The 24,707-nt window shown below is 33.3% G+C and overlaps 1 long non-coding RNA gene across 1 annotated transcript in view; it reads right to left on the bottom strand.

Annotated features, from left to right (window-relative positions):
- Positions 1-23,909, bottom strand: part of LOC132012180 (uncharacterized) — a 303,469-nt gene extending 279,560 nt beyond the window's left edge. The window contains exon 1 of the long non-coding RNA XR_009402545.1: positions 23,821-23,909. This is a non-coding gene — a long non-coding RNA (uncharacterized LOC132012180). The remainder of the gene's footprint in view (positions 1-23,820) is intronic.
- Positions 23,910-24,707: the final 798 nt, after the last annotated feature.

The following is a 24,707-nucleotide window of genomic DNA, read 5'->3' as shown; positions in this document are numbered from 1 at the left end:
TAGATAAAGTTGAATATTTTTATATATATGTACGTATGTGTATGTGTGTGTGTGTGTGTATACATGACATATATCTTATATAGAATATCCTCTATATAAAGAAATGTATCCTATATAGGATATTTATCAGTATATTTACCAGTAAGTGAACAAAATAAGAAAAGTATTACTTTGGCCTTATTAGAAATAAACAAAACAAAATAAAAAACATGGAAAAGCCACCTTATTATCAAAGAATGGAAGGGAAATCATAACGAAAAGTAAAAGAGAAAAATTACCATGAGAAGAAAGTAAGTTATTATTTCCTTTTGAATAATTTATGTAAATAAAAACTTGTTAAAATTTTAAAAAGAATATTTAACTAGAAATCAGTGTTCTGCAATTCCAGTGCTAGCTAATTAGATTATTACACAAGCACTAAACTTACGTCATCCTTGATTTCCACTTCTGTTATGTGAAGAACTAGGAAGATACCATCTAAGTAAGTATTATTTTAAAAATTAAAAAAAGGTCTAATATTACTTTTATATTTCATTAATAATTCAAATAAATCTGTGCAGTTTATTTTCACTTTTAACTGAATGTTAAGGGAAGGTTCGAATGCAGTTTATATCAATGGAGAATGGGAAATTGAAGCCATACCCACGAGAATATTCCATCATACTACACATGTATATTTAAAAAAAGTCAGAAACAGGAGTTGGTGATTCCCATATATTTTTAAAAGTTTATGGGTTTTGTGCTTATCACTGAATGATACCCTTAAAACTGCTTAAGATGGTGAATTATACGTATTTAATCACAATTAAAACTTTTCTTAACATGGAAAACTGGTTTAAAGGTTTTAGTTTAGCCTATATGTATATGTTAGAGAAGTACATATCAATAACTTGTATTCTAGAAAAACACTTGGAAACATCTTCATATTGCTAACTAATTCATCAACAATATAGTTCATTGAGTGTCAATAACTTATTGGTCACTATAGTAAGTATTATATTTCCTTTACTTCCTTTTCTTATATCATACATAAGAGATTAGTATTTTTCTTTCATTTATATGCTTCATATATTTACTTTGTTTTTATATAGTGTGGATGCATTTGTTGTATGGATACAGAATAGCCATCAAACCTAAGTAAAATAAATACTAATATTTGAGTATTTGATTTGTAAATTCCTCAAAGTCCATAAGTAACAAATGCTACAACAGATGAATGGATCAAGAAGATGTGGTATATATACATAACTTGATTTTAAATCATTTGTCCAACACTAAAATACAATCTGTTGATTGTGATAACAAAGCTTAATACCATGCTGCTTATCTTAAAGACCTAAAGTACAGCTTTCCCTATAAACCTAGGTTACATAGTTTCCTAGAAAAACATGGTAGCTTTGGATAAAATTTCAGCATTTAAGAAACTGCAAAATTTCAGTTTTTCAATAAATCTTCCTCATAGTTTTAGAATTCTACCAAGATAAAACACTTTCAAGCAAAAAACACAAACTACACAATTTTCTATTTCCTGTTTGGAAAGCTAAAATGGCAATGCTGACCACTACTAACATTACTCTAGATTTTAAATTCACCACTTCACTTTACAGAAATGTACGATTTTCTCAGTTATCTAAAAGACTATATATAATAGGCCTAACGGTAGAACATTTTTAATATATCCCATCAATGAAAAATTGACCTAGAATATATTTCCTTATTTCCATAAATTTTAGGCATGGATAGCCCAGAAATTTCACCAACTCTCAAAGTCTTTTTCTTTCATTTAATTAAAACTTCACAGACTGCCAACTTTTGCTATTTGTGAAACTCTAACAGATGTTATTGAATGTCTCCTGTGTTAGGAAAACATAAGAGGAATAGAGACTACCTGTTCTCTTCTAACACTTTAAATGTTATTGTGTGATTTATTTATGCATGTATTTATTTTTATCTCATAATGCATTTGGAGAGATAAAGACAGCATTCCGGCTTTTATTTTGCTTTTTTAACAAAAAACAGTTTGATCGTCTCTTGAGTCATCCCCTTCTTTCATTCTGAAATAGTTATGATCAGAATCATCTACTGAATCCAATTCCAGCACTGTTCCTTAAAGTGCCTATTCTTTAGCATTATTGAATGGGCATGGAAAAGCGAAATAATATCTATGATATTATTATCTATTAGCAATCACTATTGAGCATTATATCTCCAGTCTTTTCCACACCAAGAAAGACATGACCACAACAATAGGTAGAATCAATTCCTCAGTGTTTTCTTAGCAAAGGCCTATGAACTATAAGAGTAGAACTTGCTTTAGGAGTGGAGTTACTGATTCTTTGACAGCAAAATTGTGGCCAACAGTTAATCTATTCTGAATGGACAGCAAAGAATCTCTGGGTTAAAAGGACAATCTGGAAACGCACTTCAAAGCATCCTGCTCTGATGGTCATTGAGCTATTTTCCAAATCCAAGGTAGTTGAGTCTAAGTTTAAAACTGTATTTTAAGTCCGATGCAGTCAGGATTGTGATAGCACCCCCAAAATATGAATTACTCATAGAATAGTTCTTAAATTCTTTGTAGAATTGAGAACACCATTTTTGCAGAGTTTGGAAATAGAGCTAAAGTATTTATTTAAAGAAGTGTGAATTTCTTTGTATTCTCAACTAGTGAAGTAAGGTGAATTAATTTTTACATAATTTATCTTATATTATATAAATTATATATAATTTATATTAATTAATTATATTAAACAAATTACTTTCCCTATACAAAGTGTATTAAGAGAATGGCTTTTGATGGAAGAGTTCAGAGGTTATGACAGGTATCTCTGGAATATGGGACTGTTCAAGGTAGGCTTGTCTGTGAAATCACTATATGTACAAAGCTTAATGGAGGCATTTGATTATGGGGGAAGGACAGAAAGTAAGAGAGATCCTGTGTAAATGAAGTTCAGACACTTCTAAGACAAATTTAATTTATATAACAATTTTTCTAGGCTCAGGTTTGCTCTCTGTATCTTTTTCTCCAGGTCAAAATGTTGATTTAGCTTTAAGTAATTTCAGATGTAGTGATTCCCAAAGTACAAGGGACTAGGAGAAAGGCGACTTTATCTGTGTTGATATAGGCATTAACCTGGAAGAAACATCTAAGGGACAAAAACAGATGAAGGTTGTTTAGGAGAAGGGGACATTTTAAGTCATTTATAGTTATGCACAAATATACTGCTTTTAGAAAATACAGTGTTACTAAAGAGTGAGTGGAACCTTCAAAGAAGAATTATTAAGATGGAGATGAGTTGATGTCCTTATTATAAATTTAGTCACCCTGCTATTTTTCTCAAACTTAAAGTATCACCTATAGAAGTTTTGATACAATCACTAAGGAGATGCGCTCCACCCACAGGGTGGTAATCATTAGTGTTGATGAGTAATAAGCACTATGAACATAGGTTAGGTACATTAATTAATTAAGTACTGAAGTTTTCTAGTTTAAGAAAGTGAAGGATACATTTGGCATTTAGTGGCATGTAACTGAACTACAGAGATGGTAGTTTGGGTCAAGATTTTCTATTTCTTTTCTCCAGTTTTAATCTCATGTGTCATTTCCTAACTTTGTCAGGGCTCAAGGTAGATATAATTATGTTGCTATTTAATCATTTGCCCTAATTTGCATTAAATTGCTTTGAAGATAAATGTATTTCAAATTTGTAATACTAATTAATATTTGTACAGTGATCCATCTGATTCTATGTTTAGTATTTTATATTCTAACACTATTCTGAACACTTTATAGACTCAAGTGCTTATAAAATTTATAAGGATACCAGACTATCTCAACAAACCTATGTAACACTTTTTAAAATTTAGTATTTAAAATTAGCTATCATCAATAAACATTGAACAAAATATGGACTGTAATAGGTCGATCAAGAACTGATAAATAAATATGTAAATTATACTGGGTGCAAAAATTATATGCTTCTCACTGCAAAAATTACCATAACTGATAAATATTCAAAAACACTATTGTTGGTGAAGGTTATGGACAAGAAGGTGCCACAAGTGCAGGTCTTGGCAAATCAAGCTTGCTGCTACTCTGCATGTTCCTTGGAGTTGCCACCAAACCAAGGGCTACAACTTCCTGAAACCTCTGACAGAAGAGAAGCAGGAGATAGAACGGAGGGGAAAAATAACCTGGATGAATGGAAACGGATTCCAAGAGAACCGGCAGAACCCCAAGAGGACAGCATGTTAAAATAAGCCTGCCTTTCTCTTAAATGGTGTAGATGAATAAAGCTTTCTGTGTTGTGTGAAAAAATAAAACTTTAAAAATTAAAAAAAAGACAACCATTGTTATTTATATAGTTTTGTGTCTTATATTTTAAGAGCTGTGAAATAATCTGACTACTGTTACACACACACACACACACACACACACACACACACTCCCTTTATAAAAAGGGTCTTTAATAGGGGCACCTGGGTGGATCAGTTGGTAAAGTAGCTGACTTGGTTTTGGCTCAGGTCATGATCTCAGGGTCCTGGGACTGAGGGCCACATCAGGTTCCTCACTCATCAGGGAATCTGCTCGTGGAGTCTCTCTCTCCCTCTGCTCCTGCCCCTCCTACCACTCAGGCTGTTTCTGTTTCTCTTTCACTAAAATAAATACATTAAAAATGGCTTTAATCTAAAAAGAAGTATCTATGTTTCTTAGTTCATGCACTTATATGTCTCCCAAAATGGGTGCAAAGATGAATTTCCCAAAGTTGAGTTTTACTTTTTATCCAACAAAGAAACTTTCTGTTTAAGGACATGTTTTACTACATATAATAAGAATTCGTTTATAATGTAATTTTGACTTTCCTTACATTCAAACCACCACCACCACATTTTTTGGGTTTCCTTAGATGGAGCATATTCATTTAAAAATGTTGTTTGTCAGAAAACTTCTGGAGGTTTCATGAATATGTATGTTTACTACCTTGAGTGTGGTTACAGCATCATGGGTAGATGCATATGTCCAAACCCATCAAATTATATACCTTAAAATTGCAATATATATATATATATATATATATATATATAATATAAATATAAATTATACCTCAAAAAAGCTATAAAATAAAATGAAATTTTGTTTATCATTCAATTCAGTTCAACAACCTTTTAATAAGGACCTGCTAGGAGGAAAAAAGCAGGGAGGGTAAAGGATTAGGTTGATTTAAAGTCTTTTGCTCACAAAATCCACAGTCTGTGCCCTCCTCAGGTTCATTTTTTTTATTGCCTATACTTTTATTTCCTGTGCATGTGATACCTTTTATTTTTCTTTTGAATGTCTCATACTTTTCTGTGTTATTGAAAACTGCACAGTTTAGATGACATATTGTAACAACATTGGTATCAACCTTTGTTGTTGTGTTTGGGGTTTGTCTGGTTGGTTTTTCTGGTCATAGAATAGTTTTTATTTGTGCTGCTTATTTGTTTAGTACTTTCCTGGAATAATTCTGTGGGTTTTGTTCCCTGCAGTGTATAACCATCACATTCTCTGCTATTCTACCTTTTTATTTATTTATTTATTTTTTTAGTTCTTGTTTTTGTTTTTAAAACTGACTTTAGGGAGTCCATACTTGAGTCAGTATAATTTGTTACTCAGTGAATGGTCAGATTTCCTTAAATGCCTTGTGTGTATGTCATCCACTCTTCAAAAGGAACACTAGCTTACAACACTGTCTTTGTATATCTTGTTTGTTCAGGACCTCAAATATCAGCCAGAAGTTAGTGACTGGTGTCTTCTTCTTCTTTCCTAGGTATTTCTTGGGCATCATACAGCTTTAGGCATGCATATAAACTTTTATAAACCCAGGGCAGGAAAATAGTAGAGTTTTTCAAATATCCCTATGGCAGTTTATTTTTTCTGGGATTCCTTTTAAACTAAACATGCTTTGATTTGCACCAACTGAAATCACTTTTTTTTTTTTAAATCCCAGCCAAATATCAAACTTTTATTGATAGGAAAGCAACACCACCAAAGGATATTTCCCTGACATCAAGAGCACGTACTTATTTCCCTGGTGGTAGTTGTTGTTGTTGTTGTTGGTGGTGGTGGTGCTGATGGGGTGTGTGTGTGTGTGTGTGTTTGTGTGTGTGTGTGGTGTGTGTATGTGTAAGGGGGGAGTAGTAAGCTAAGGACCTGGGTGTGATGAAGGGTGGGGCAATCCCTGGAGACGGGATAGAGGAAAACAGCAGAGCCTCAGAGAGGCCACTTGCTAGAAAAGAGTTCTTGGAGGACACATTGAGCTCAGCTCCCAGGAACTGCATTTACCTGGGGCCCAGGTGATGTCTGTGGGCTGCTGTGCCTATTGCGGTAAATTTTCAGGAAGGATAGCTATGGCCATGGGCATGTGCTCAGCTGGATTCAAATATCCAGGTACAACAGAGGTGGCATGGAAGACCAGAAAGGTCGACAAGAAAGCAATGTCCAGTTGTAGTAACTCGAAGAGGAGTGGTACTAAGAGACTCTTTCAAGGGCAGCCTGCTACACTGCAAAGGTACCTACACTGAGGTCAGTGCACAGGTTGCTGGCCAGACTTTTGCTGACCTTAATCCTGCGAATTGTGCAATTGGCTATGATGACCAGGGTGGCTCCTCCTGCAATAAAGAAAAGCACTCCCCCGGCCAATGGTTATCACTAAGCATCGAGAAACTTAACACTGTTGAGAGCAGCACCAGGATACCCTTATAGATGACACGATCCAAGAGAGTAATGATATGCAGGGCTTCTAAGGTGGCTGGCTATCACCTGAAAACCACCTCTTTGGTGGGGTGGGAACTTTCCAGGGTCTCTCGGGCTATGAGAAAGGCTCCTGTGAGCACTGCCATGGCTCTCCTGGGGGTTCATGAGGAGTGACCATCACTGGCTATTTCTCCTGGTTTAAGCAAGCTTCCGGGATCTGGTGGACTATGGGCTGGGCTGCTTCAAGCTTGCCAGAAGTTGGAGCTGGGTCTTGGCCAGGTCACAGGCTTAGGCCCTGGAAATGTTGCCAGAACCTTGTTATTTTTCAGTAATGCCCTTGGAGTAGGCTTCTCTGATTGCAGCTGAACTAAGTCAAATCAAATATCCACCATTCTTTGTGACTAGAGATCTCCCAGGACGATGTTATTTTGGAAAAATATTGGCTGTGCTTTGTGCATAGGGCTTTTCACAGACCTGTAAACATGTCTGGACCTCTCTTTCATCTGTAATGCTGCCATCCTTTGGGTACTGTGCCAATGAGCTAGGGATGGACGGAGGGTGGGAATTGTCCCATTTCAAAACATCACAGACCCTGCTGTCTTACTGAAGTTCCATAGTTTCTCTTGGATTAAGTTTTTATTTAATTTTACAGCTTTGCCTCATTACCAGAATTCTGACCTGGTTAATTAGCACCCCCACCCTCCTCAACCCATCTTCACTGCTTTATTAGGATGGCAAATTCACTGAAGCCCATAGTCTAAGATTCTAGAATTCAACGTCAGTATCTCTCTTTTGGGCTCTCCCTATAAAGTCAGTACTTCTTATCCTAGTAATAATCATCTTAGATAGATTTTCTTTTCCTTTGTGGACTTAGATCTATTCGACAACTCTTAAAACCCCTTATTATTTCTGCTCTTAGTTCTGGATAAGTAATTTAATTCTTTAACCATCTCAATATCCACATACCCCTATCTTTAGTCCTTTTCTTTAATTCCTTACACATAGGTGCTCCTTCTTTGACTTCACAGGGAAGTCTTTCTTTTCTTTTGCCTTCCAGATTTAGTCTTATCTTGACCTATTACATTTTTCTCTTCACCTTTCACTACTTTCTGCCCAACAAATATCTGTTAATATGGCAATTCTGCTTTTAGCTTTTAAAGTTTTTATATTTTTTCTTTACTATTTATAGTAACACTCTGCCTGTTCAAGTCATGACCATGTAGATTATTCCTTTGTTTTTGCCAGACTGAAAGTGTCAGGCTTATAGAAAAGTTAGATGTTGGGACTATAAAAGTTGGTTATAATAGAATTGTTCACACCAACTTTTTAATCTTATGAGTCTGACATTTCTGGAAGCACCTTCCTGTCCATACCAGCAAATGCACAAATGGAAGTTCACCATCAGCTTTTCTGGTTCAAACATTGTAATGGTTTTAAAAGCAAGAGTAGCATTGATCCACTTTACAAAATCACAGCATGATTCAGAATTTAAGTATTGCCACTTATTTGCATTCTTTATTCTCACCTGCCTTTTTCTTTGTATGAATAAATCTTCAGAACAGATGGTGGGAGATTATCAATAAAAGGCGTTGTTAGCCTCAGTGTGAATCCACTATGCTCAGTCAAAATGCATTGCTTAGCCACCTGCTCATTTATCACATTCAAAACAACTCCTTTCTGTTTTAGGCACTTTCTGGTAGAACAGCTGAATACTTTTTTCTTATGAGTTAGTGAAAAGAGAAGATATTAAATTTTCTGAGAATCTTGTTTTACAATACACCGTGTAGCCATACAGTATATAATATGTAGCTGTAAGTTATATAACTGTACACTTTAAATTTAATAGCTTTTATTTTAATGAGTCGTGTTATTTATATTTCTCATGTTTGTTTGAAAGTTCATGTTTTTAGAAAGTAAACCTTTGAAAAATAAAATAAGAAATTAATTTCTAACTAATATATAACAAAAAGTAGGCCAAAGGCAGCTAAAATAGATTCAATTACTATAAGATATAACATGTTAAATGCAATTTTTTAACTATTTTTTTAACTATTTAACTGTATGCATTATGGACTGAATGTCCAAATTCTTATATTGAAGATCTAACTCCCAAACGGATGAGATAGGACCTTTGGAAGCTAATGAGAGCCAGATTAGGTCCAGGGGTAGACCTCTCATGATGGGATCAATGGAATCACAAGAGAAGTAGAAAGACAGAAAGAGAGATGCTCACCCCAAAGAAAGGTCATGTGAGAATCTAGTAAGAAGGTGACTATCTGTAAGCCAGGAAATTAATCAACAGTCACCCTGATCTTGAACTTCCCAGTATCCAGGACTGTGAGAAGTAGATATTATGGCAGCCTAATACAGTGTGTTTACTTACAGATGCCATTATTTTCATGTCTTAAAAATATAGCTTGAGTAAATCACATTACTGCAAAAAGTTCATCCCTGATAAATATTAAGCAAAAAGTGACCTTTGAAAACCTCTATTCTAAACTCTTCATTAAATAAATGGGAAAAAATTATAACCTGAAATATGGTGGATTTATCAATCTTTTTACTCAAAAACATCTAGTAAGAAATTTTATTATCCGGTAGTAAAATAAAATAAAATAATAAAAATGTTTCTCACACTTTTACAATATATTCACTCCACTTGTTAATTATAGAAACACATTTTCAGACCCATTATTTTTGTTATGCTCATTAGTTAAGAATTAGTTACACACTGAACAGAGAGCTTTATTTAACTGTATATACAAATTAGTAGATATGTGTTGATAGACATACTTAATGTCAGAATATTTTAGATAGAATGTCAAATACAGGGGCATCTGGGTGGATTAATGTCTACTTTTAGCACATGTCATGATTTCAGGGTCCTGGCATCAAGCCCCACCTTGGGCTCCCTTCTCAGGGGGGAGCCTGCTTCTCCCTCTCCCTTTACTCCTCCCAATTCTTTTTTTGCTCTCTCTCTCTTTCTCAAATAAATAAAAATTTGTGCTATGATAATGGCATCACATAAAAATTATATTAAATTATCAAAGTTTCTCAGTGCTTAATGAACTGTAGTGAAACTAGCAAAAGTTGGAGAACCTCCACCAAGCCAACATTTCATCAGTGATTACTGTAAGGCATGGTTAAATACAGGAATTAAATATAAGGAGGATCTATATCGTAGAGGAGAAATAGTCTCTGGAAAGATTTTTAGAAATGTATCTTTTAGTTCTGTTGACTGAGAAAATATTTAGTGACATTTTTGGAAATGGAGTCTCATTATCTCTTACATAAAATAGAAGTCCAAGAGCTAGAAAAGGAATCCATTTATTCCCTGCTTGATTTTTAGCCCCAACATATGAATAATGTAATACCTCTTTCTGTAGTGAAAGCAGAATTTAAAAAAGAAATGTCAACTTCATTATTACTTTATATATATATATATATATAGATATATATATATATACACACACACACGTATATATGTATTATATAATATATAATATAGTATATAATTAATTAATTAAAAACATATGTGTGTTTTTAATTAATTAATTAATTAAGATTTCATTACCTCCAGACCTCTTTAGTGAGGCTATACATCGAATGTTCCTGGGAACTTTGAACTGTTTTGGAGTTCTAGTGTTTACCTAATCATGTTCAAGGACATCACTTTCTGGTCATAAATATGCATATAACTTTTAGAAAAAGTAGAAGAATGATGAGTACCTGGTTTATAGTTATAAGGATAAGCACTTACATTCAATGTAAGCTATTTACAAGGCATATTTTCTAAGTTGTGCCATCCTCTGTATCTGTGACTTTAAAACAAGGATAATAATAGTTATTGCCTATGGAATTTTGTAAGGATTAAATAAATAAGATGCCAAGTACTTAATAAGTCCACAGTGAACAGCTTTAAATATGAAGGACAATTAGTATGGACTATTTGAATCTATCCAGTTTATTTTTATTACCCATAACAGATTGCCATTACATAATTCTAAATAAAGAAGTGATATCATCAAAATAGTAATTAGAAATCCACCTATATTTTAAAAGTAGTTGGTAGTGTAACCACAAAGGAACAACAATCATACATATGAGAAAATTCCAGACATGAAGAAGCCAAGATGACTATAGCAAAAAAGCTATACCATTTATAACCATGAATCACAGTTATCTGAAAGTTAACTATGGGAAAACATATTTATTTGAAGCTGTACTCTTCCATCAATTCATTCATGACATGTAAAATTAAAAAAAGTAGGTCTGTTACAATGATTGACACTTTTTGAGAAATGCCTTTGAATATTTGGGAATTGAAAGAAGAGGTTAGTTCTAGCAGATTGAAAGGAGGGAGAAAGGCTCTTCAGTGAGTCAAAGAAAGGTAGTACTAAGGTATAAGAAGCTTAAAAAAAAAAAAAAAGTTCCAGATAACTGAACCAGAATGGCCATATATGACATAATTTGGATACTGAATATATAGAATGAGACAAGAATATTTCAAAAGTTTCAAAATTAAGTCAGAAAACAAAATATTTTTAGTTGAGATATTGGTGCTTATCCAAATGAATGAATGTTAGTGAGTAAGAGGTAAAAGATATTAAGTAGGTAACTAGCACTGTCTACCAACTAATCTCCTAATAAAATAATCTTCCTTCTGAACTAAAGTGAGAATGTTACAATATGCAACATGTGTATGTATTCCATGCATATCGGCAGAGTAAAAAGAAAGGTAGAGACTATTTCTTCCCAAACCACATAATCTATTGCTAGTTCATCCTAATTAATAGAAATGCTGTGAAAATTTAAACAGCTTCAATAGAAAATAAAGATATAAAACAATAATCAGTCATAATGTCAAAGAAATAGCTTAATATAATTGTAGAGTAGAGAAAAGACAACATATATTGAATCTCTATTAGATCAGATAATGTGTTGTGTTTTCACATGGATCACCTCATGGTAACCCTGAGATCTTAATGTCATTATCTCCATTATATTCATAAGAAACTGGGAATCAGAAAATAAGTTTTCTAAGAAAAATGTTAGTAAGTGGAAGAATTAAAAATACAATCTACATCTGAGTACGTGAATTCAACTATTGCATGATGCTTTCATGAAGACTGGGAGCCAAATACAGAACAACAAATACTAGTGAAGATGGTTCTGTGGTTACAGATAAGGGGAAGTGATATACACTTAGTTTGTTTTTCCAGGTTTTGTATTCACAAACTAGTGAAATTATGACCTGCTAGCCCTTTAAACAATCCAGTTAAGGATTCTTATTATCATAAGCATAATTTTTCAGAATAGCAGCTCATTTTACTTAAGCAAGGATGATTATGAAATTTGTTTTAATAGACCCTTTGAAATGAATTTACTCTTCATGTAAAGTATAAATCTTGACAGGCATAGAGACACAATTCTTCTATCCTCTATAGATAATGAAACTTGAAAATGACATTACACTAATCAAAACAGAACTACATTAAAGCTGTAGTCATCATCTATGGTAATTATGAAGTGTGATAAATGACAAGCAAATTATGTATCTTCAAATTGGCACCTAAAAACAATGAGATCAATTACCTCATCGTAGAGAGTTCAGAATGCTATCAAATATAATAAAAGCCTAGTTCAAAGGTAATCATTTAAAAGATGTCAGGGGTGCCTGGGTGCCTCAGTGGGTTAAAGCCTCTGCCTTCGATCTGGCTCTCTGCTCAGCCGGAGGCATGCTTCCTCCTCTCTCTCTGCCTGCCTCTCTGCCTACTTGTGATCTCTGTCAAATAAATAAATAAAATCTTTTAAAAAAATTAAAAATTAAAAGAGGTCAAATTACTACATTCTTTTAACATCATGATGAAATCACATCATTTTTAAAAACATAAAGCTATTTGAACATTCTAGAAAGCTTCTTGCAGAAATGATCAGAGTTGACTTGTAATTGGCTAAATTTTAGTGAGTGTCCTAAATAGTTGGCTCCAGATATAGTTTAATGATGATATAATTTTTTAAAAACAGAACAAAACTGCTTACATATAGCAAAGAATTTGCTTTCATATATTTCACCCACTAATAACATATAATCATTTGGCTCATTCGCTTATGTACATTTTTGCTTATGCTTGGATGGCAGTAAAAAAATATATGAAGAAAACAGATTTTTCCTGTTCATTTTACCATGAAAGTATAGACATGTGCAGCATAGTGATGACAAAACACACTGAATATACTAAAGTGAAGAGGAGGATAAAGGCCCTGAGTAGAGAGCATCAAATAGGAGAGAGTATCAAAACAAGTCATCTCCTCTTCCTCCTCCTCTTCCTCCTCCCTTTCTTCTTCATCTTCCTTTTCTTTTTCTTTCTCCTCCTTCCTGTCTCTTTTCCTTCCCCCAACTCTCCTCCTTCTCTTCTTGACATTTATAATTAATAGTAATGTTATATTTCCTTTTAGCTGTTGCAGAGATGTGAGTTAGTGATATTAAAATAGTTGTGAAAAGAAAAGTGATTTTCTGATGTATTGTAAAGCTTTATTTTCATTACTTTAAAGTGAGTATATGTTGTCAAAGTACAGAGAAACACATAATGATATAATCTATTCACCATCGTTCTTTCAGAGTAAACTTAAATTTTTCAGAGGAATTCTTGGACATTGACTCATATAAACACAGTTCTATTTTAATATGTTGGTCTTCCATAGTCACATATAATCCCCTTATAGTGGGAAAAATTAATTAAACAATATAATTTGGATAAGCAGAATCTCCAGGGATGGGAGTTTCTTCACTTAGCTGTAAGATGTTGGTCTTTGTGAAAAATGAGAGGAAAGGACATTTGAGTAATTGGGAAACAGCCTTGTAAGTACAAATTAAGACAGAAGGCATTATTTTCCTGGATAAAGTTAACCTAACTTTTTTTTTTTTCTGTACTTTCTAAACACTCTTAAAAACCTCATAAGCTATCTCCATATCTTCTGCTTAGTTTTCAAAAATACAAATGGAATATTTTATCTTTAAAAATATTTGAGTACATAAAATAGAACAAAATACAAATGTCAACAAGTTCAGTCACCTAAGTATTCTACTTAGGATATCCATACTTTTTACATAGCTTCTGCTTTAGTTTCCAATGAAAGAGAACTGATCACCTACTTGTCTCAGATGACAGCCTTTTAAATATTTAAAGGCTGCTATCATATATTCCCAAAGCTTGTCTTTCCAGACAATACATAAATTCCTTTAAAACTTAAAATTTTTGTTTAAAGAGATGTCTTTGATATATTCTGAGTTCAGAAACCAACCTTAATACAGGTTCTAGAAAATTATTAAAATTTATAGCTTTTTAAGATTTGCAAATTTTGATAATATGGTTTCTTTTTAACTAGTCCAAAAGATGCCACATTTTATTTTAGAAGAATTGGTATAAATCTTTTCATATGCCATAGATAGTAACAATTTTTTACACTTTATAAAAAGGAATTTCTCATATCATTTGTTTGAATATATGGATCAAGAATGCTGTAAGATAACTTTTATTTTTATGGATTGTTTTATTCATATTCAAGAATGAATATAGGGTCCTTATAGAAGAGATCTGTAAATATTAGGCTTGTTTTGTTATTATGTTTGATATCATTTATTGACTTAAAATTTTAAAGATTCTGAAAGCACTGATAGCCTTTCAAATGTAAAGTATTTCCAGAGGGCTAGATTAGTTTCAATAACATTTTAAAGGTTGAGTCTTTTACAGCAACCATGAGGTAGACCAAAAAACATGTCACTTGACTTCTCTTCCTACATCTTGGAAATATAAGACAACTCTCAGGTGAACAGCACCATTATAGTTTGTGAAATTCAGATACTGTGGAAGCAGGCCTTACTTAATTCCCAGCATTTCTATGTCTGTAGGTTTATTCCCTTAGCAATGCAGCATAGTAAATTAGAAATGAAAGAACAAAGATCTTGAGTAGTAGGGCCAGATAGAGCGGGTTTGGAAAAAGTTGCGTGTGCTGTACAGATTTAAGAGAGCAGAACTGAAATAGAGCAAGAATCTCCTTCCTTTATTTTACAACAACAGGAGATTTTTCCAAATCTGCATCTTTCAGACACTTATAAAATAGAAGATGGGAAAGAATGGTGATCATATTAAAGGTAAATGGAAAAATATTAAGATTATAGTACCCTGTTTCCTCTGCTTTTCATATGTATCTTATATCACCATGAGCCCTCACTCTCTGTCCTACTATAGTATATGATTCAAGCAATCACTGCTATTTCCTAAATTCTATCTCTCTATATAGTACAAAACAAAGTCATTTTCAACTCTTTGTATTTTTTTCCTTTACTTTCAATATAAATTTCTACTCTACTCTCTGCTTATTTAAATCTTCTAGATCTCATAACTGGGCCTTTCTTTAGTGAATTTTCCACTTGAAATTAATGGTTTCCTAACATGGTAGACATAAAAACAAGGGCATACGTGGAAATATGATGCACTGTTTCTTTCTGCTTAGCGTCCCAAAAGTACTCTGCTGCACTCAGCAAACTCTTGGTTGATGGGAAGAGTGGGATGAGATGAAGAAAAGCTCTAAGAATCATAATTCGCCCATGGGGCGCCTGGGTGGCTCAGTGGGTTAAGCCGCTGCCTTCGGCTCAGGTCATGATCTCAAGGTCCTGGGATTGAGTCCTACTTCAGGCTCTCTGCTCAGCAGGGAGTCTGCTTCCTCCTCTCTCTCTCTGCCTGCCTCTCTGCCTACTTGTGATCTCTCTCTGTCAAATAAATAAATAAAATCTTAAAAAAAAAGAATCATAATTCGCCCAATAATCATTGTTTTAAAGTAGAAAATTTTTTAATCATTTTTAAATTTATTTTCATCATAACAGTATTCATTGTTTTTGTACCAAACCCAGTGCTCCATGCAATCCGTGCCCTCTCTAACACCCACCACTTGGATCCCCCAACCTCCCACCCCCCGGCCACTTCAAACCCCTCAGATTGTTCTTCAGAGTCCATAGTCTCTCATGGTTCACCTCCCCTTCCAATTTCCCCCAACTTCCTTCTCCTAACTCCCCATGTCCTCCATGCTGTTTGTTATGCTCCACAAATAAGTGAAACCATATGATAATTGACTCTCTCTGCTTGACTTATTTCACTCAGCATAATCTCTTCCAGTCCCAACCATGTTGCTACAAAAGTTGGGTATTCATCCCTTCTGATGTAGAAACTTTTTTAAAGACTGAAGGAAATGAAATAGCTTATTTGGCAGGTTTTAATTCCCCTAAACCTTTCCCCTTAGTGGGATAGAAATTCAAGAACAAGATAGTTATTTATAGAACATAAACTATACTTAAAATATCTGGTGTATCTGACTCCACAATGCAAGTTTGAGAACCTATTAGATACCTACCTGGAAGACTAAAAGGAAGTGCAAAAAGAAGCTTATACTTATATTCCACATTCATATTTATATTTTATCACTTATGATTTTCTAGATTTTCTAAAGTAACTTCAAAAATGTTATATGTTATAAAAGTTTATAAAATAGGGGTTCATGAAAAGAGATTCAAGTAACAAGTATCCGAAATAACAATCTTACTTGCTAGATTTCTAGAAAAATGAACCAAAAACCAAGACAAGAAGCGTTCTTATTAAAATCTAAGAAATGATAATGCTTTCTTTTTTGATATCTATATCTAAATCTATCTACCTACCTATATACCTCTCTACTCTTCAGCAGCATGTGTTCAAAGTGGAGTAAAAGGTAGCTGAAAATGAGTTCATTACCATATATTTATGAAAAAGTGACACTTTATTTAGTAATTGCACCTTACTATGGACTAACTACAGGAAATACATATTTTCAAGCTGAACCATTAATAATGCCTTTTAGAGAGTGACAACAAACATGTATTAAGGGCATATTATGAACATAACACTGTTCCAAACCTTGGTGATGCTAAGATTAATACACTGCATCCCCTTTCTCAATCAGCTGAGTCTTATGTGGAAAATAGGTACATAATTAACTAGTCAGAACTTATTAATGAATTATCCTATGGTAGTCATGGCATCATATAAAATATAAGTATGTGCATATATATTTAATATTATGTGTGTATGTATATATATATATATTCACTAATAATCTTTAGTATGAAAACAAATGATCTAAAAAATATTTATGGAAAAGAAACTGAAACCAAGGTTTTAACTAGACTACTGGAATGCAAAGTAAATAAGGAAAAATTTCAAAATTAGGGACATAGACCTGGTACTACAGATATAATTAGTTGGGCAGAATAAAAATGTTTAACATTCTACTTATAAATAATTAAAAATAAACTTGTTAAGACAGAACTCTAAAATTGCTCTAGAATTTGGACAGAACCCAAATTCTAATAAGTTCAATAAACTGTTGTGCCTCTAGTAAGTGATCAATATGGTAATAAGTGCTAGACTGAAAAAGACTAGGAAGTCTTTTAAAAAGATTATAATGATCTTTAAATCTTGGAATATACATAGAGTTAATTGCTAGTATGCAGACACACTTATTTATATCAGTTATATTATGTAGGTAATATTACTATTATGCTGAAGTTTATTTTGAAGATCGATGCATATGTGTGAAGAAAGAATTATATTGCATGCATGCACGAATATGATATATATGTTTAAAGCAGCCTGGAAAAGTTAGTCTACTCCTCTGTATTCTCATGAGGCATGTTTCTCTTAAATCATTCTAGATGAGAATGTCAGTTACCCTTTTTAAATATTTTCTAGTAATTAATTCCAAAATTTAACATTCTTTTCCCCAACCACACACACACACATATATACATAGTTGAAACTAAATCACTTATTTCCCTTCTTAGAACAGTTAGACAAGCCTAAAAAAGAAAGACAATTTTCTATACTATAGTATTTTGTTTCCTATAGAAATACAATGAATGTGATACTTTTACTGCTTAACATGTTAGTCACAAACTAGAAAAAAAAAAAAAAACTTGTGTTGGGGCTTTACTGTGTAGTACAATGCTATGGACTAAATCTAATTTTATTCGTTGAATATGACTCTATTTACATATTCCTGAGAGATTTAATTCAATCTTGATGAGAGTTATATCAGCAAATCAATAGAGCAAGAGTTTTCTAACATCTTATCCCCAAAGAATAGCAATTTTAACAATCAACCACAGATAAGAGAGCCTTTGTGAAAGTCTACTAGTCCAGCAAAAATGTTGCAACACACTTTTGGGAGGAAAACAACAACAACATCACAAATACTCAAACAAATGAAAAACAAAAACAAAACACCGGGATTATTGCATTGAAGAAGGAAAGAAGGGACAGTTTCCCCATAACACAATTAATACCTACTTGTATTACCCCACCCTCAAGACAACACACCTTCAGTGCCAAGAAAGACCTTCTTGGCCCATGATCTCTATCATGGGGAAAAGTGACAGCATGAGAGTGAACATACAGTTTCTCCAGCTATAAGACCCACGTTTCTCTTGCCCCATCCACAATATTCAGCTGTGCCACACAACTAGGACAGGAAGGGGTGGGTGAACGGCAGCCAGGGCTCTCAGAGGGCATCTGAGGGAAAAGAATCCTACTAACCACTAGGCAAACTCCATTAGGAGGTCTGTCCATGATGTCAGTAGGCATACCTAACCTGTGCACCTCATCAATACAGACAAAGACACCACCAACACTTGGTGTACTCACCCACACAAAAAAGAAGGAAGGAAGGAAGGAAGGAAGTTAGTTACTTTTTTGGAGGGTCTACCTTCTCTTGGGATACCAAGAGATTTAAACCCCAAGAGAAAATATATCTTTTTATCTTCCACATTGTATTCCCAATGCTTAGCTCTGAGCCTAGAGTTAGCACAACAAATACATTTTATAAATAGATTAAATATTTTGTAGATGTTCTCTATTTTTTAAAAATTAACTTATATACAATTAAAGAAAATTATAACCTTTTAAAAATATCTGATTTGGTAAAGGATATTATACTAAGCGAAATTACAGAAAGATAAATACCACGATGTCACTCTTATGTGGAATTTAAGAAACAAAACTAGCAAAAGGGAAATAAAGAGAGAGAGGGGAAAACCAAGAAACAGATTCTTAACTACAGAGGACAAACTGATGGTTACCAAAGGGGAGGTTCATTGGGGGTGATTTATATAAAGTAGTGTACTTGTGATGAGCATCAGATGCTGCATGGAAGCGTTGAATCACTATATTGTATACCTTAAACTAATATTACACTGTATGCTAACTAACTGGAATTTAAATACAAACTTGAAAAGATAACCGAATTGGTGTTTGTTGGTTTCTTTTTTTTCCCCCCCTTTGGGAACAGATTTTAAGGAACAGACATATTATGCATTGTTGCCTAGAAACAAAGAGGTATTTTCCCTTTTTCTTCCCATGAGCTACATAGCTAAGCCATAAAATCCACCCTCTGTATCTTCTTATGAAAACATTGAGCTATGTATAATTACTGACAAAACACACTTTCGTGCAAAACATGTGCTTTCAATTAGCATCACAAAAAAATTACACATTATCATGGAGATTGAAGGATTAACATTTGAAAATGTTTAAACAGTATTATAAATAATCAATAAGCTTTAAAAATACTAGATGATAACATAAATCTATTTAATATTAAGATTCTTTTGAAGTTCACTGAGGTATAAAAATCTCACAGGAAGGAATAGTTTAATGACAACCATATCAGTTCGATGCAGTACAAAGCTGCCCCAACAAGCTAATTTGCAAATGTCAAGCATGTCCCCTTTAAATTGGTTCATTAACTCACTTTTGGAAAGCTGTGTCAAGAACTAGGAGTTACTGGCATTCCTCATTAGCAGATCTCCTGGACAGGGTAAATAGGTTTGAACGGAATTAGATTGATTAGTCTGCCTTAGAATTCATTGCAGTGTACCAGACTCCCACTGTTTTTCCTCTGGTGTATAACAGTGAAACATTTCCAGCAATCTAGGTTTCTAATGAGAACCAGAATGTGTCTCAGCCAATCAACAGACTGAAGTTCACTAGCTGAGACACATATGTAGTCTGATGTGGCTTCCATTCCTAATTTTAGCAGTAATAAAAATAATTTTTTGAAAAAAATGCATAGAAGGAAGCAGTTAGTGTAATAAGTTCAATAAAAAAGATAAACACAACTAAGACAGAAAAGAATAAGAGGAAACACTGAGGTAACAAAGTATTAAATTGCTGTATGTTAGTGTGACAAGAATACAGTATTTGGGGAGGTAAGTGTTTGTAGAATAATATTTAATCTCCTGGATTCTTCACTAGAATATATTGATATTGTCACTTGCCATTGTAACTAAAACCCTGATCTTCCTTTGAAAGAGCTGAGAAAAGACTGGGATGGAATCCACGTTATAAAGAAGCTGTTTATTATTTTGACAGGAACTCATTAACACCAACAACATGGTGAAATTAGTGAAAGTGACACATGTGACATGTTTTTGGGCATGTGGTATGTCTTCAAGATACATTTGAGTAATACATAGTTAAGATAAATTACTATGTGTAATTGTATTAATTAATGGTCAAAAGTGAATAATCATACTTCTTAACTTTGGCTCAAGTATTTATAAGCTAGGATGACTTTGGATAAGATACATAAGCTCTTAACTTTTCATCTTATAAAATGGGCATAATGATGCTATTGGATTATGGTTGTTTTAAAAATTAATGAGGGCAAGTATACAAAGCATATATTAAGGCATATATGACACAAGGTACTCAGTGTTGTAGCCCTTTATCATCAGTATCATTATCACCATCATGTCTATTATTCTATACCAGACTTGCCCTCAAGAACACAATACTTTGGAATAGTTTATTAAAAAATTCTCTAAATTTATGAAAAGTATTTTACTTTCTAGGAAATGTGCCACAGTGAGAAAAAATTAAATTTTGGAATTGGACGCATTGTTTTTCATATTCATTGTTTTTAGACTGATATTTAATCCCCTACATCTTCATTCACTGTATCTGTTAAACATATGTGTAATTCATGAGGTTACTGTAAATTAATTATACTAAGTGAAAGTCTGTGCCTTGTGTTAGAACCTAGTGAGCACATAATAAGTATTATATTTAATTACACCCTAAACATTTCAAGTATTTTAATGTTATAACAATTGATTTTCATTTTACAAAAGCAAACAATGACACTATATGAACAGATAATTTGTGAGCTAATACTAAAGCCAACCAGATTCCTGAGTCTGAATACAAAGCTTTGCCTTCTATTATTGTGTAAAAATAACTTATATGAAATATTACATATCTGAACCCATGCTCAAGCCCACATCTATCTTTATGAAAAACTGACCTCAATAATCTTAACTTCCTTTCTTTCTTAAGCATTTATGGATGTACCTGACTTTGCATTCTCGTGTAGTAATCTGTAGACATTTTGTAAAACCTTTCTTGGTTTTATAAATGATTCTATAGTGGAAAAATGGTCAAGTTTTAGCTTTGTATCCATTGCAGTCCCTAAAATTTCTTTTTTAAAGAAAACATTAAGTCACTCTGATACATGCTGGTTTGTGGGAACCTACATTTAAAATAGGAATCAAAGAAGCCAAACTTCTTCTAGTTATACATCAGTCCTTCCTCTGAGTAGAGAAGTTGTAAATACAGTTCTGCACTGCAAATAACAAAAGGCTATATATTTGAAACGAGATGGTAAAAAAGGAAACACGTCTTCTCTTGTCATGAACTACAAACAGTGTCCCAGAAAGAAAACAACAGTGTCAGCACAATTCAACAAATAAAACAACAGACTGTCACTGGTTTTAATATAGCAGTATGGTACTGATATAGTGAGGAAGGTTTCTAAAAGGACAATTCCAGACACAGAGAGGCTTAATGGTGTGAGGACATGTGTTGTGGAGAACAGATGTAGCATCAAAGCACAGTACAAGACTATGTAAAATATAGACACCAAGGTAGAAAAAATAAAAAGCTAGAATAGGAGTATTCAAATGCTTTAAGTACAGTACATGAAGAGACCAAAAATGCTAGTGATTATTTCAGAATACAGAAAACACAGCTGGTTAATAACTACATAGAAAACATCTCACTTATTTTTTTTTTAATGAAACACTCCCTCTCTGATTTCTCCCTTTTTGTATTTCTCTCCCTTCCCCTATCATCCTCCGTGCTATTGCTTATGTTCCACATATGAGTGAAACCATATGATAATTGTCTTTCTCTGTTCAACTTATTTCACTTAGCATAACGCCCTTCAATTCCATCCATGTTGATGAAATGGTGGAAATTCATCCTTTCTGATGGCTGAATAATATTCCATTGTATATATGAACCACATTTTCTTTATCCATTCATCTGTTGAAGAGCATCTAGCTCCTTCCACAATTTGGCTGTTGTGGACATTGCTGCTATGAACATTGGGGTGCGTGTGCCCCTTCTTTTCACTATGTCTGTATCTTAGAGGTAAAACTCAGTAGCATAATTGCTGGGTTGTAGAGTAGTTCTATTTTTAACCATAAGAAATTGTGGGCCCCAAGAAACAATCTGGGTATTTCAGAAGGGAGGAGGGTGGAGAGAGGGGGTAACAGGGTGATGGATATTGAGGAAGGCATGGCCTCTATGAGTACTGGTGTTATACTTAACTAATGAATAACTGAACACTGCATCAAGGACCAATTATGTACTATACAGTGGCTAACTGAACATAATAAAAAATAAAAAATAAATAAAATGCAAAATCACTGTGATAAAGAAATGAACTCTCCTAGGGTCCAGGGACTACATCTAATTCAAGTCATCCCTTTGCAGCACCTAGGACAGCATAACGCATGCTATTCCATCTATAAGACTAGAAAAGACTCAAAATTATGACATGTATGTTGCTGTAAGAAATGAGGGTCTTCATACTTTAGTCATAAAAATTTAAACAGGTAAGTAAAACTGGAAAACAATAAGAATATATGTGTAAAACATTTTTTAAAGTTTGTATCATTTGTTCTAGCAATTATAGTTCTTTGGTTCCTTTTTTGGGTAATAATCTAGTTATAAAACAACTGCGTGCAAAGATCTTGATTATAGTGATATTTCTTTATAGGGAGATACTAGAAATATCTAAAAAATTATAAAAACAGAATGATTAACTTGTGTCACGCAACTTGATAGAAACAAAAATTTTATAGGAAGCATTTTTAGTTTTTACCATAAGTACAATTACTTTTACTACCATTCACATATTACTAGATATTATTCAACAAGCAGTTAAAATTTTTCATTCTTCAAGAAATTTATATCTAATATTTCATTTAACTCTCATAACAATCTCATAAGATTCATTTCACAGATAAGTAAAAGTAACTTTCCCAGCAGTCACAAAGCAAATGGTGGAGATAAGTTTTAAATCTACACAATTAAATTATTTTAAATGATTTTTGGGAAGATGGAGATGCTGGCCAAAATTCAAATTGGTGAATTTGAATTCACTGATCATTTACTGATTCACTTAATCATTAAATGTTTTCTTATTACAATACATAGATGTGTTTTTTATGGGATTTTGTGATTTTGAAACTTGTGAAATCTAAACAAACATTTAAACATTTAAAATTTTTGGCATATTGAATTTTTTACTATGTGTTAATTCTTAAAGATAATGCAATTGAATACAATAAATACTCTAAGTTTGAAATAAACATTCTACCTGTCTTCATCAGGATTCAGCATGGAACAGATAACATAATGAAATAATGGAGGAAAGTTAAATCATGGAATATTTAAGAAGGTGTGAACAGTGTTTTTGTTTTGTTTTTAAAAGAAAACAAGCAAAGATGTAGAAGGATCCAAGGGCTGATAAAAATTTGGAGCTAGTTACATTTAAAGGCTTGAAGGGCAAAGAGAGGAAGCAATTACCAAAACTCAGAAAGAGTAGATACAACTCTAAGTGAGTACCAAGAAATCAGTGTTTCTTGGTAAAGGAACAAAACCAATCTACAGCAGCTTAGTAAAGACAGAAGTAAAAGAATAGATACCTACAAATTCACACTTCTTTCCCACATTTCCATGTTGTTACTTCACAAGAAATCCAGTTGGCCCAAGAATTCCTTGGCTGGAATTCATAATGTCAGCTTCCTAGAGGAAGAGCAGGTCAGAGAAGACTACAGTGAATTAGCCTGTGGTAGATTATTTGCAAATATTCCACTTTCTATATCTATGATCTTTCAATGTCACTTTGGTTCATTTACTATTAAAAGAATGGGCCTTATGATTATTATTATTTTTGGTGTCAAATAAAATGTAGAAATGATATTGTGCCAGTTCTGAGCCGGAGCCTCAAGAGGCTTCTCATGTGTATTTGTTATTTTTGCACCCTGCTCAGCCGCTATGTGTGCAAGCACATACTAACTGCTAGGTAATGAGAGGGCATGTGTCCAAAGCAGAGCAGGTTTAGTTAGTCCAGTCAGGATCTAAGATATGTCAGTCCAGTCAAGAGCAGCAAATCTATCTACCAATACATACCTGCCACAGTTGCATGAAGAACCCAGCTAACCTGTAAACCCATGAGCAATAATAAATGGTTATTGTTCTAAGTGACTTAGTGTTCGGGTAGAGCAATAACTAATTATTACAATATCCTCAATAGTGTGTTTAACCATTCAAAAACTATTTATTTATTAGCCTGTATTATGAGCAAATACTGTGTTAAGCCCTGCGCTGATAAAATTATTAAATATGAACACAAATTATAATACAAGTATAATTAAAATATGTAATGTTTAAAACATACAAAAGAGAAAAAAACTAATTTAGGGAGTTCAGATATATTTAAAGAAGACAAGATGAAAATTGTAGAAAAGCATGAAAATGAAAGATGTTTGTTGAAATTTTGGTTGTCAACTAACTTGGCTTTTCTGTAGAGTTCA

The sequence above is a fragment of the Mustela nigripes genome, chromosome 1 (assembly GCF_022355385.1).
Source record: "Mustela nigripes isolate SB6536 chromosome 1, MUSNIG.SB6536, whole genome shotgun sequence".
NCBI lineage: Eukaryota > Metazoa > Chordata > Mammalia > Carnivora > Mustelidae > Mustela > Mustela nigripes.
Note: the sequence above shows the minus strand (reverse complement) of the source record. Positions and strands in the feature narration are given on the sequence as shown.